We start from the raw sequence: 15871 nt of genomic DNA on the forward strand, positions 1-15871 counted from the left end.
GAAAAGGGATATTATAATGATCTAAAGGTTTAGTATTTGATATTTATGATGCTGTTTTTTTAAAACATATATAGGTATTAAATTGTATAATTTTAATGAATATAAGTTTTACATTGAATGGAAATTGATTTTGATCAAATGGTTTTTAAGGTTATGTAAACAACAGGAAACAGAAATGGTTTTGCATACTGAAGAAGTCCTTGAGGATGAAAGTTCTAAATACAAGATTTATGCAAAGATTTTTTTTAGTATTAAGTGGTTTAAGTAGTCTTGTGAGACATTATTTTTCAGCGTTATCTTTGATGACATAGGTGTGAAAGTAGAAGATAACCAAAGGCGTCCCCTGCTGATGGTCCAGGTGTGACATTCATGCATATATATATATATATATATATATATATATATATATATATATATATATATATATATCTATATATATATATATATATATATATATATATATATATATATATATATATATATATATATATATATATATATATATATATATATATATATATATATATATATATATATATATGTATATATATATATATATATATATATATATATATATATATATATATATATATATGGGTGTACTTTTGAAGAATGAAAGTTCACTACTTCGAACTTCAAAAGTACAACCACACTAACGTGAAAGTGCACTAACACGAAAGTGCACTTTCACGAAAGTGCACTTTCGCAAACCCGTTAGACCGAATGGGCTAACAGTCATGGACATTAGGGTTAGGGCACGGGTTAGGGTAAGGGGATAGTTAGTAGGGCTGTCCCCTTACCTTGACCCATGCCCTAAGCCTAAGGTCCGTGACTATCGCACCACAGTGGAAAACATTCCTAATCAGGTATGTCTTCCTCTGTGGTGCGATATTCATGGACCTTAGGGATAGGGCACGGGTTAGGGTAATGGGATATTTAGTAAGGCTATCCCCTTACTTTGACCCATGCCCTAACCCTAAGTTCTGTGACTATCGCAGCACAGTGGAGGACATAGCCTGTTTTTCAATGTCCACCATTGTGGTGCGGTAGGTTTGATCTAGTGAGCTTAAGCGAAACTGCACTTTCGTTAAAGTGCACTTTTGCTTAAGTGGGGATATACTTTCCCATTTCGAAAAAGTGAATTTTCATTGTAGGAAAATACACCCATTCTCATACACATATATATATATATATATATATATATATATATATATATATATATATATATATATATATATATGGGTCTACTTCATAAGATCGACAGACCATTTGATCGACATTCATTTGGTCGACAGCTCATTTGGTCGTCAACCAGTATTCAAGGCAAAAACCTGGGATTTTACCCCCTCCCCAATGCTGTGCTACCCTGGAGTTGATATGTATAGTTGGGGGGTGGGAGGCACAGCCCCCCCACATTGAGGGGTGTGGGGGGGTGAAGCCCCCCATCTATTTTTATATAAAATGTGTAGTTTCTATTGTATTTACATCTTCCCCCCACACCCCCCAACTATATATCTAAACTCCAGGTTCATACAACATTGGGGGAGGTGGCATAGCCCCCCACCTATTTTAAATATTTTGAACTATATACATGGATACTTGCAATTCCAATAAATTACTCTTTTCTGAGCATAATATATATCCAAACTATGTGGGGGGCTATGCCCCCACCCCCCCAATGTGGTGGGTGGTGCCCCCCACACACCTCCTTACTAACTCCAGGGTCACACTACAGTGGGAAAAAGGCCATATATAACTTTCAGTGAAATGTGTTTCAGTGAATTGTGTTTTCAGTGAATTGAGCTTTCAGTGATTTGTGCACAGTCATTTGACTTTCAGTGAAATGGGCTTTCAGTGAATAGTCCTAGACCTATATATATATATATATATATATATATATATATATATATATATATATATATGGTTTCACTTCAGAATCTTGAATTGCTAAAAACTCGAACTTCACATGGTCGAGACCATATGATCTAGTTTTTAAAAACTCGAAATTCCAAAACGGAAATAAATAAAATAGTCAAAAACATTGTTTCTGCAGGGGGGCAAGACCTTCTACACCCCACACACCCCCTACTTAAATATACCAACTCTGAGATCGCTCTACAGTGGTGAAAAGGGAAATCTCCCATTCTGCGCTGTATGCAGAAGTGCAGAATGGGAGATTTGTCATTTCATAGGTTCATAGGTTCATAGGTTCATACTAGGGCATTTATAAGCCTAGCCAGAGTGTGTTTGGCTTCCGCCACCCATTTTAAAATAATTTTGCTATGCTCTTTTTCGAGGTTAGAATACTGTGCCTCTGTCTAACAGTGACACAGAAGTGATACCCAGGGTAAACCTACGATCTCCCATCCACTCATCAAGATTCCTCTTGAAGAGAGTCAATGAGGGACTCTGCCTAACCTGGACTTTGATTTTATTCCAGAGTGAAGGGAGCCTCTGGGTTATGAATCTTTCCCTCCAGCATGTCCTATTTATTTCAGTGCTGAGGTTCAAGTCTCGAGCGTGTAGCTCGATGGGATTTGATTTTCTGAGGTGCAGCATGTCCATTAATTCCGGTTGGACATGGATTTATACGCCAGGCACAGATCGCCTCTGAGCAGGCGGTATGCCACTGAGTAGAGCTGGAGTTTCTTTAACCGGGCAGCATATGGCATCTGTTTGAGCCCTTTGATCCTCTTGGTGAGGTACTTTTGGGGTCTTTCAGTTGCTGCAGGTGTCTGGTGTTACATCCCAAAAGGGGCATTGTACTCAATTATGGGCCTGATGAGGGATGAGTAAAGAGGCACGATGACCTCCCCTGATCTAGATGTGAATCCCTTCATGATTAGGTGGGCTCTATAAAATGTTTTTCTAACCACTTTGGCCAGGTGGTTGTCAAATGAGAGGTTGCTATCAACTTGGGTCCCCAGGTCCCTACTTACTTCTTCTGTACTTAATGGATTACCACCTATGTGGTAATTTGTGGGCACTTTGTTTTTGCCTAAGAGGATGACTTTACACTTTTTGGCGTTTAGCTTGAGGCCATGGCTCTGGCACCAGTTTTGTGTTTCTATGAGGCCCTTTTGGAGGATGCTTGTGTCGGCTGGAGTGTTGATTATGGCGCCCAGTTTGCAGTCATCTGCAAACTTGGTCAGCCACAGTCCTTCCGTGTTGGCCTGTACCTCCGAGAAATATATACCGAACAAGGGATGTCCCAGGACTGAGCCTTGTGGGACACCACTTGTAACTGGTTTGGAGTCTGACATGGCTCCAGCAATTCTAACCATGTGGGTTCTGTCCTTGAGCCAGTTTGCAACCCATCTAGTGACATAGGGGTTTATATTTAAGCTGATGAGCTTATCTATAATGCCCGAGTGGGGTATTGTATCGAAGGCTTTTGCGAGGTCCAGGTAGGCTGTGTGGACCACCTTCCCCTCGTCAATGGCCTTAGTGACTGTTTCAAAGAAATCAACCAGGTTTAAGAGGCAGGATCTGCCCTCAACAAAGCCAAACTGGGTAGGATCCAGTGTCTGTAGGTCCCCAATATCTTTATTTATGAGGTCCATGATGATCCTTTCCATAGCTTTGCAGACCAAGCTAGTCAGGCTTATGGGGCGATAGTTTCCAGGATCCGTTGAGGCACCACCTTTGTGGAGAGGGACCACTGTTGCTGTACGCCACTTTTTGGGTACATATCCTGTAGTAAGGCTGAGATTGAACAGTAGTTTTATGTTTGGGTTTAGCTCTTCTTGGAGTTTATGTAGGACGCAGCCTGGGACACCATCTGGTCCCATTGATGCTGTGTTTTTTGCTTTGGAGAGGGCAGCTCTTCCCTGAGCATCAGAGATGTCAGGGGGGCAGCACTCTGCTGGGATAGATATTTGCCCTTTTGGTGGGGAGGGGGGGGACGTTTTCGCTGAACCTGTCAGCTAGGATGTTGGCAATGTCTGTGGGTTCGGTGTATTTTTTGTCATTTTGGACTAATTCTGAGCATATCTGGGAATTCCCACCCAGGTTCCTAACATAACTTAGTGTCCTGTGCAATTTTTCTCTCGAAGCTGGCCTTAGACGATTTTATGAGTGCCCGTAGTTTTTTGCTAATACTGATCAGAGATGCCTTCCCTTTTTGTGATTTTGCTCTATCATGTAGTAGCTTCCTCCTTCTATTGTATAGTTTGTTTATGGCTGGGGTCCACCAGACAGGACGTCTGCCTTTGGAGGATTGGGACTTGGTTTTATTTCCTCGCTATAGTGCGATCAATGAGATGGCATATTTAAGTAGGGAGGGTGCAGGGTTCTTGGCCTAGGGAGGGTGCAGGGGTCTTGGTCCCCTGCAAAAAAAAAACTTATATTTAGCTAAATTAAATTTTTTTTTTTTGCACTTCACAATTTCGAGTTTCTGAAAACTCGATCATATGGTCTCGAACATATGAAGTTTGAGTTTTCAGTAATTTGAGATTCTGAAGTGAAACCATATATACATATATACATATATATATATATGTGTGTATATATATATATATATATATATATATATATATATATATATATATATATATATATATATATATATATATATATATCGAGAGAGAGATACTAGAGTTATATTTTATAAAAAGTTATACAGAATTATAACTAGGGTTGTCTTTCATGTGTCAGTTTCAATTTAACATTTATCAGATCTGTATTCATCTTCATTTTGTCTGTCTAGGCACATCTGGTACTGAGGTTCCATGACCATCTGCAAATGGTATGTGCATACCTTTTTTAGCTTTATTTATTAAATTAATTTATCTTCAAGTCTACCTTAATTACATTTTAATTACAAGTGCATCTAGTATTTCTAAACCATGGCTTAAATAGCATAATTCTGATCAGTTTTTCTTTTATTTCTCTACTTGTTGAGTTTTATTGCGATAATCACCAGCATTGCAGAGTTCCTACTAGCAGATGTCGGAATAACATTATCCTCTGATGATGACAATAATGATTATGATGATGATGATGATGATGGAGGTGATGAAAATACACAGTCTGGGACTGCAGAAGATCAGTCTGACACTGAGGTTACGGCTCCTACATCAAGTCCCCAGCATTTGGACACAATCAGTGTGCTTATGCATATCCATAACACACAGTCACCTTAGATAGGACAGGTTAAAGGTGACACGGTTGATCAGGCTAGTGTGATTACTTTGGTTGCAGAGCTGCCAGAATCTCCCTCAAGCCATAGTGAGGGTAAAGTTCCACCTATGAGTGTCAATAGAGTTGCTCAGAGGAGGCATGCTTCCTGCCCTCTTCTGATGTTGGTGTGTCTATTGGAGCCACACAATGTAAATGTAGGGCCTTCATGGAGGCATAGACAGGTTCCACCAGAACCTGGAAAGAGATAGAGTACTGCATGTCATGCATTCTGACATGCAAGACTGCTTGAACCACATGTGTGAGTCAATGGACCAGATGAATGATGCACTGGATCATGCAGTGTCTATAATAGAATGACTGCTGTGGGAAGGTCACCATTCACATGACAAAGAGCTGCTACACTGTAAAGTTTTAACAAAGTTGTTCTGCCTGATTCTGCCCCCACTGCTGCACAACTTTCACGGCTCTCTTAGTGATTGAGGTATCCACACCCAGAAAGGGTAGACCACATGTTCATGGTCATGAATATAGTCATGTTGAGAGTTTGTCCAGCAGAGATCATTCACGTCTAACCAGGTTCATGGAACTAATAGAGCAGCTTTTGGCAGACTTAGTTCATGTGGTATGAAATGAATCCTCTACCACACATGGTTCACAGTTGTCCAGGATGCCAGAGTGTAGTGCTACCATAAATGCTTTGATTGTGTTTCTGCAGAACCATACATGATATAGTTCTTCTCAGGCATACCACCTCACGTGTGTGCGCACACACACACACACACACACACACACACACACACACACACACACACACACACACACACACACACACACACACACTCACGCATGCACGCACAAACACACATGCATTTACAAATCATTAATATCAACTGATTTACCTCTGTTGCTTTTGGCCCTGACAATGACTACTTGCTGTCATTTCATGTCTCTCTTTTCACACTCAAAATGGTATAACCCACTCCTTCAGAGGATATGATTTTCACCCAAATACACACACACACACAGATTCACATACACACACACACACACACACACACACACACACACACACACACACACACACACACACACACACACACACACACACACACACACACACACACACACACACACACACGCACACACACACACACACGCACACACACTCACTGCACACACACACACACACACACACACACACACACACACACACACACACACACACACACACACATACACACTTCCTCAGTGTCAGGCTCGCCTTCCTATAACACCCTGTGCAAGTGAAGATGACTGTGCCCTGTCCATTGCACACGATGCCTGCTTAGCCTGATGCTTGCTTTAATCAAAGCTATTGTACTGATTTGCACTTTTCTTTTTATTCTGCTCAAGTTCAAATGATTGTTATGTAGGTTGTGATACTCATTGTATTTCTACTAGTGTAATTAGTAATGCAGTCTTTACTAGTTAGAGCTTTGTGCAAATGAAAATGAGATTGCCCTGATCACTGTTGTGATGTCTAAGTTGGGCAACCTTTATACATAATGCAGAGTAGTGGGCAGGCCAAGTATATGTTTTTGGTCAATGCATATTACTTAAATTAGTCAGCTGGATGGCATATTCCCCAGTTTGTGTCTCACGTATTAATGTTCTATTTTCTATTGTTTAGGGATACATGAGTTTGATTGTGCATAAACTTATGTGGATAATTGTGAAATCTGAGTTAACATTGTGGGTGCTGTTCTGACATGGGCCTGCTTTGGCTTCATGTACAAGCTGTGTAACATTTGCTGAAAAAGCCATTTTTATATACATATTAACAGATACTATTTATGTTGCATATATCACTCATGAGGTACTACTGACATTCTTGTACAGCTGAACAATGTTTTATCTTAGTGAAGGATAATACTTGCATATGATGGTAATCATTTGTATCTGTTCCTTACAGGTTCATCGCTTAACCTGGTTAATGCTGCTGCTATAAGTTGTCTCTTATTGAGTTGACTCTGTCTGATGCTGATAAAACACAAACATTTTATGGGTAAGTAAATGGTAATAACTTTGTATGCATCACTATTACTGTTTCTATGTGTTTAGCTTCTTAATTGTTCACTTAGCTAATGAGTATGTGCAGTATTATCTTACTTTTAGCCAGGACCATAGTGTATTGTGCACACACCTGTCTGCCAGGATCAACCACAGCAGCTTGTCCTTCATCAGATTCCTCTTCTGTGTCTGTTGGCAACCATGCTGCTTGGCCTTGTTATCCATGTTGCAACTGTTTCCTAACAATAATATTGTGTTTACACAGTACAGTCTGTACTGTGTTACACAATAATATTGTGTAACACAACACACACCATCAGTGGCTGGTTCATGCTGCAGGGCACCTCCAGATGTATCTGGACATCAGAACAATGATTTAAGCAAGTCAAATACATGATCTATAGTATTTCCAGTTTCAGTGTTTATACCTTTGATCCTTGCTCAATGGGATTGTCTAGCTTTCTCATGGGTGTCATAAGCCAAGGTTCCAGTGCATTATCTGCATTCCCCACTAGATGCCCTTGTGGAATGTCATCCCTAATAAACCTTATATACATGTCACAGTTGTGCCATATTTGGGAGTCATGAAAACTGCCAGGGTTAACTGCACACACATTATAGATGATCACTCGAGCATTACAGGCTACCTGACAATTGATAGTCATATCCTTTACTGTTGATATTCCTCCTTCTATGCTCATCAGATGGGACATTTATTTCAATGTGTATGCAGTCTATTGCCCACAGAAATATGTTATGGCATAGAAATGTTGCATGGTAGTAGCTCTCTTCTACATGGAAACCAGATATGTTCCCTTACATGCTCCAGCATAGTGGTACAATATTATTGAGGCTGAGGCCTATGACATCCCTAATATATCCCTTGTGGGTCTCTGAAAAGTCCCTGTAGCTAGTGTATGTTATGGTCTACATACCTTGGTTTCCACTGGAAAGAGTTCACAATATCCCCAGAGCCTCAAGTGCAGGCAGCAGAGGTTGACTATTTCCACAGCAGTATTCCAGTCCATCCTGTAGCGTGCTAATATTTTAGTATCAGGAAGTCCATGAGAGGTCAAATGTGGTCTAAACACTGTTCTCCTTCTTGGAGTATTTAAGCCTATTGCACATACAGGTTAATGATAGTAGCAGTAACTCCAAACATTTTTTCTAAGTTCTGTCATGGCTGTATTCCTAAGATTATAGGAATTGAGAGCTAAAAAAGAGTGGCATGTAGGCTCAGGTTTTATATGTTCCTGAATCACTGAGTCATGTTGATTTGCTTCATTGGCATGTAATTTAGCTACTTATTCCTTCATTAGCATATTCTTCTGCTTATGCTTGGATGTCAGAGAGGAGTGAAGTGGAGAGAGGTTTAAAGAAAACAGATTAGCACACTTGCTGCTGCTTGTCACAAACACAAGTTAGCATGAAGTACAGGCATTTGTGAATCCTAGCCAAAGTCTTTTTACACCTGGTTCAGATATTTGAATCAGTTCTCTATTCTACCATAGTATGTACACTATCATTTTTTTGGGGGGGGTTCTACTCATATTTATTAATGCAGGCAAATAATTGTTTGCTGAAGCATGATTCTTTAAAGTAGCATATCAGACTACTATACAGTCAGAAGGGATATGCCTTAGAGTTCAGTGCTGTATCCATTCCTTCTTAATGTGTTTATGGCTACAAACCAGATGGCTGGAACAATCTGAATGGAAATGTTTCCAGGTAATGCTTTGGCTACAACACTTGTTCCACTAATAAAAGACCAACAGTACTTCCTGGAGTAACTTGTTTATTTAGACAGTGAGTAAGCACATAAAATTCTACAACAATAAAATGCCACTTTATTCACTTGAAATGTTATATAAAGAATTAACCATATGCTAATATGCTACATCTTATCAGCTTGAAATAAAAGGATTTGATAGTTAAGCTGGATGGTTAACTGACTCAGCAACAGTATAAAATTATTAGTTAAAACGTGTTGCCTTACTGTGAAAACATGTATGAAAATAGTGACTTCTTATTCATAAAGATAGGTTAGTTCCTTTATTTGAAATAATAGTTAGCACTCACATTGAATATTGTACCATTTTCTATACTTACTCATCACTAGAGGCAGGTAGACTAGAAAAAATATAAAAGAATTCCGTAGTAAAATCTATTCAGTAAAAAAATGGCATATAGAGAGGGGCTTAAGAATCTAAAAGTGCACTCTGACTTATAGACTGTAACAGGGATCTTATTTCGACATGTAGCTGCTTTAAATATGAGACACTTATAGCCTTAATGAATATTCACTTCACTGAACATGGCTAAGGAATAAGAAATAATAATCTGCTGAGTGCAATGGTATAGTGGGATAAAACCCTAGAAGTCCTTATCATGGCCAACATGACCCAGATTGGATTAGTGTCTTGGTTGTCTGATGTGGTGGCATGGAGGGGTGGTGTTTGTTGAAGACACTCCCTAAGGGGAAGCTTGGTCCAAAGATGGGAGTAACTCTCATACAATTGTCAGTGAACACAAGGTAGTGGTGGAGAAGTAATGGGATAGGTCATAAAAGAAACCCTCCTGGTTGATGTAGTAAGTTCTACACCACCCCACCAATACTGGAGGAAATCCAGGGATTAGCAAGTAGCTGTTAGACCCAGTGCTGGACTTGGAGCCTTGGATATAATGCTGAAGAATGTTGCAGTGGGAAAAAGAGGGCTAATAATCTGAGTATAGTCATGAGCCGATATTACACTGTTTATAAGGATGACATCTACTAGGAGCAATTAGCTAGGGCTTGTAATAACGTCAAATTGATATCAGAACCTCCAAGTCTCTAAAAGATTATAAAATACAGGGTGATGTTTTTATTTCCAAGACAGATAATTAAAGCAAAGGCAGGTAGGCATCTAACACTCAAGTGGCTTCTTTTGTGACCACAAGCCTAAACTTTGCACTGTAAGTTTATATTGTAATGATTTACACATCACTGTTAAAACTGTATATTCTCATCCCTCCATGTTGTAAAGGAATGAACCCCAGACTACAGTCTTCCTAATCTTTATTCAGTTAGCAGCTTGGTTGCTAGAAAAGCCATCCATGGAATAAGGATAATAAAGAGCTGATGTGTACTTGTCTCTCCTGGAGGTGGAAGTTGATGTAAGGTACATCTCCCATTAATACATAGGTAAGGGTCATACACTGTATCCATTGTCCACCTTCCCCTATTGTACTTATGCAGCAGTACCGTTAGTGTACATGCGAGAAAGATCCCCTGTTTGGCTGCTTGCAAGGTACAATGCCAAGATTTGCTCTTGTCTGTTTTTTAGTTTATGCATTTGTTAACCAAATAAGCCTACTAGACACAAGTGTCCCTGTGTAAGAGTGACCCAGGAGCCCTGTCTGATAAAGTTACTTGCTCAGATTCACACAGTAGGCACATGGAGTTGGAAAGAAATCAAACATTTTTAAATCTCTCTGCCCCAGCCAACAGCCCCTCGCTCTCCGGGCGGTGTGCATTCTATTTTGTGTATGTTGTATCAGAATTTTGTACATCTGATCTGCTTTTTTCTACTGTGCTGTCTAGCAAGCCTTGTGTTAAGACACAGCCTGTCCGTCTATCAGAAACCCTACAAGGCTAATGAAATCCAACTGAACAGAAGGGAAACCTTTCCTAGAAGCCCCACAGGAACTATCTAGACTCTCTGCATTCAGTCTCACAGTGTAGGTGATATCCTAGAGTATCTTTAGGATTAAACTATAAACTTGTGAGCGCTTTAATTTAATATTAATTGTGAGTGCATTAAATTTAAATTAATCTGTAAGGACCAGCACACTCGCGGACCTACCCCTCTGACCTTTCTCTTTACTATCTTACCCTCCCCACCTCCTATCCTAGTGGAGCTAGTGTTTTCCCTGCAATTACCACTAGAGGGCAGCAGACCTCAAGCCATGGTAAACTGTCTCTTACTGGAAGTAGAAATCCACTAGCTCTGCTGTCCAGCCATACTCTGCTAACCCTGTTTGTACTTTTTACTCAAGTAATTACCCCCTACCCCATGAAAGGTTGAAAAGGGACTTATCCTGGTTAAGAGTGAGAGCTTTAGAAACTGGACAAGCTCTTTTATCAATTACTACTATAGCTACTGGCCCCCTTACTTTAACTCTATGCTTAAACTTCCTAACTTGCCATAGCACTATTTATAAATATCTTTTCTTTCTGTTATAAAACCCTTTACTCTTACCTTTCTCCCCTACACAGCTATACCTTTGCTCCCCACTTTCTGTTAAGTAGCAACGGAAAATGTCTCTTACCTTTCCTTAGCCTGTAGAACACAGTCTCTCTGTATAACTGATTGCCTCTCAGCCTCTCTCTGCTCTGACCCACTCCGTTCGCCCTACAGGCTCACTCCGCTCCCCTACCCTACCCCCAATTCCCACCCCCCCCAGTGGTCCTACACTTATACTTCCCTAACCACACCCTCTCTCTCCTCCAACCTATCCCATACTTCACCTCATCCCATACACTTTAGCCATACCCCTACCATCTACCTATCACTTTCAATAAGCCACACCTTAAATTACCTTACCAAATTCACTTTACTCTTAACTAATATATATTAGTGCCCTCCTCTCTTCTCTTCCCTTATCCTTTATCTTCTTTTACTCTACTTTTCAATCCCTAATCTCCTCACTCCTCTTATTTAAAATCTCAATAAGATACTTCTGGCTAATCTAACCAAGCTAACTCTTGCAGTTATACTTTCTATTATCCTGACCTTGGCCTACCTTCTTACCTCCTTTGAAAAACTTCACTATTACCATCTTAACCACCCCCTAAAGCAAACAGCAATTTACACTCATATACCCTCTTATAGTCATACTAATATAACATCCATTCCCAGTTACCTACTACCTAAATACCATAGACTCTCCCACATTAAACACAACATACCCACAATAAAGAAAGCTAAACTTCAAAGTTACCTTAGGTATAATTCATTAACAAAACTAAATAACCCCTCCTTAAAAGACAGTGACATCCACCCCAACCCTGGCCCTTCCAACCCCACTATCCATACAACCCACGCTAAACTCAATAACTCTCTCCTAATAGGACACCTAAATATCCAAAGCGTTAGTAATAAAGTAGCCCACCTCTATGCTGGCCTAGATATTCACTCCTTTGATTTCCTCTGCCTCACTGAAACTTGGTTTTAACCAGAAACTAAAGACAATGAAATCATTTGCCAAGGCTATAACATAGTTAGACAAGACCGAACAAAATGGAAAGGGGGTGGAGTAGCAGTTCTATTTAAAGATGGACTTCATATCTCCACCCTACCTTATAATCCAACCCAGGATAGTAACGCAGAAGTCCTCATCTCCAAACTTCAAATCAATACAAACAAATCTTTATACATTATCTGTATTTACTTACCACCAGGAAATAATATCACTACAATAGAGGCCATACTAAGCTGGGTGTCTTCTACTTACCCCCAAGAAACTATAATACTAGGTGACTTTAACATTGACTGGAAAGGTGTTAGTGCAGAAAATCCTACTTCTCATATTAACCTCCATGGCTTTAGCCAAACTATAACCTCTACAACCAGAATTAAAAAAACAAATAAAAAAGAGAGCACCTTAGACTGGATACTTATAAACAAACAGAAACAATCTTATAAGGTAGGAACACTGCCAGACAATGTAAGTGATCATTTTTTGACCTACATCATAAGAGAAAAGAAGGATCTTCCCAACCTCCCCACCTTTAGGATAGCTCATTCTACCAAACACTTTAACTCAGAATTATTTCAAACTGAACTTAATGCCTGTGACTGGAACCCATTAAAAACCCTTCCAATTGAAGAGGCTGTAAAGTATCTTAACTCTAAATTCCTATCTATCCTGGATAGGCATGCACCTAAACGGTCCATCAGAATGAAGTCCAATCCATCCCCATGGCTTTCTAATGAAACCAGACATCAAATTCTGCTTAGAAACAAAGCTTGGGCTAAGTGGAGAGCAAACAGAAATATCTCTGATCAACTAAATTTATGGCAGCTGAGATATAGTACAAAAAAGGCAATACATACAGATAAAAAGAACTACTACTGTAAACTGCAGCAAACTCACCAAAATAATCCTCAGAAGTTTTGGGCTAGTATCAATAAACTCCTTTCCCCAGGCCACTCTCAAACACCTACCCCACTTGACGCTGATCCAAATTCCCCCCATCAAACTGCCAATACCTTTAACTGTTTCTTCACTGACATCATACAATCTCTAGCTAGTCAACTTATCCCAGACAATGCAAGCCTTCCCACTACCACACCAGGCTCTCTACCTACATTTAAACTACAACCCATCTCTACTACTCTCATCTATAAATTCATTCAAAACTTCAAGCCATGAACTCCTTCTGCTGACCAGCTACCATCACAATATCTCCAAAAATCAGCCAAAGCAATTGCCTACCCTATATCTATCCTTATAAACAGGACAATTAAAGAGGGAACCATTCCAGATATTTGGAAAATCTCCCATATTATCCCCCTACACAAAGGTGGGAATTCAAATGACTACTCTAACTACCGGCCAATAGCTCTCTTATCACCCTTAGCAAAAATTATGGAAAAATGCATTCACAAACAACTTTTACATCATCTATCACAACATAACATAATAGCAAACTGCCAACATGGCTTTAGGCCATTTCACAGTACCACTACTGCCCTTTTATCCTTTACAGATACCATAAATAGAAACCGCAATAAAAACATCCTCTCATCTGCACTCTTTATTGACCTTTCAAAAGCTTTCGACATGGTAAACCACACCCTCTTAATCAATATTCTTCAATCCCTTTCCTTTGACTCTCAGGCTGTTAAATGGTTCAGATCCTACCTCAGCAACAGGCAACAGGCAGTTCTCTGGGAAAATCAAATTTCATCCATTCTGCCAGTCACCCTCAGAGTCCCTCAAGGCTCTATTCTTGGACCACTACTTTTCTCATTATTTACCAATGACCTCCACGTAGCAATTCCGCAAGCCACCTGCATTCAATATGCAGATGATTCTACGCTAGTATGCTCAGCATACTCCCCATCAGAACTATATTCTCTTACTCAAAATGTGTTTAACACTGTAAAAACATGGTTTACAAAACGCTGCCTCCTTCTTAATGCCAAAAAAAACAAACTCCTTCTCTTTACCCCCCCCCCACTACCAAGTCCTCCCCCATAGATTTCTCAGTCTCTTCCAATAATTGCACTGTTATATTCGCTGACTCTATCACTAAACTGTTAGGAATAACCATTGACAACAACCTTACATTTGATTACCATATAAATAACACCATTAAAATAGTAAACAGAAAAATAGGCTCCTTATATAGAATAAAACCTTTCCTAACTCCAGCAGCCAGAACCAGGATTGCTCACTCCCATCTAATCTCTACTTTTCTGTATGCCTCATCTATTTATACCAACCTAAAGAAACATAATCTCAACAAACTAGCAACTTCCTACAATAACATCACCAGATTCGCCACCGGTAATCCCTTTAAAACCCACCACTGTTTGAATCTTTGGCAACTAGACTGGCTTGAATTCCAAAACCAACTGATAATCTCCCAACTCACGATTGCCCACAAGATATTTTATCAACCCAACACCACCCCTATACTCTCCAATCTCCTCATCCCCCTATAAAAATCTGAATTCCCTACGTTCTTCTAGAAAACTCCTCGCTAGCATAACAAAGTCTGACAACATGGCTGGTGACTCTCTGTTTACTAACGCAGCAGGAAAAAACTGGAACCTGCTACCCACTGAACTAACTCTAATCACATCCTTGCCTCTCTTTAAACAAAAACTTAAAAAACACCTTAAAATTCACTGGTTATGCCCCTGTAGTAACCCCGACTAACCACCCTCTCCACCCTCTCCCACCACTGTATTTTTTTCCTATTCCTTACAAACTTCCAAACATTTTAATTCTTATGTTTGTAAGCAAGGCTGGCGCTGTTTAAAATCTAATCAACATACTGCTGAAATATTTTCTACTTGATGTGAAAAATTCCTTATGAATCTTACTGTGCTACATTATTTTTGTTGGTTTTTCAAGTGTAAATATTATTTACTGCTGCTTTTTCAAGTGTAAATGCTATTAGTATGTTATAATTCTTGTTGTATTTTTTTTTTTTTATCAATCCTTTCTTTTACCATGTAATGACATTTTTAATTTTTTCTATCTTGTTGGAGCTTTTCTCCCCGGGCCTCTACTGAAAATGGAAATATAATCCAGCTAGACTAGCCCGGTTAACAAATGTAAAATAAAAAAATAAAATAAATAAAACCCTGAACCCTTAGAGACAGGAAACAACTTGGTTTCAGGTCAAATTTTTACTCCTTTGCATCAATTGGCAAATTGATTAAAGAACAAATGGGCAGAACTATAGCAATTGCCCAGATTGTTGGCAGGTTTTGAGGCAAAACAATACATGAATGACTGTTTGTGTAACAGGAAGTTAATTACTGATTTTATGACACTATTTTATAGCACCACATCTGCCTGTTGACATAGTCAACCAGTCAAGAGAAAATGGTCTTTATGTTTCATCATTTTTCTAGACATGTCACAAGAATCTGAGACTGTCCCCCCACAAACCAAAATT

The sequence above is a fragment of the Protopterus annectens genome, chromosome 5.part1, assembly GCF_019279795.1.
Source record: "Protopterus annectens isolate FY-2018-M chromosome 5.part1, PAN1.0, whole genome shotgun sequence".
NCBI lineage: Eukaryota > Metazoa > Chordata > Ceratodontiformes > Protopteridae > Protopterus > Protopterus annectens.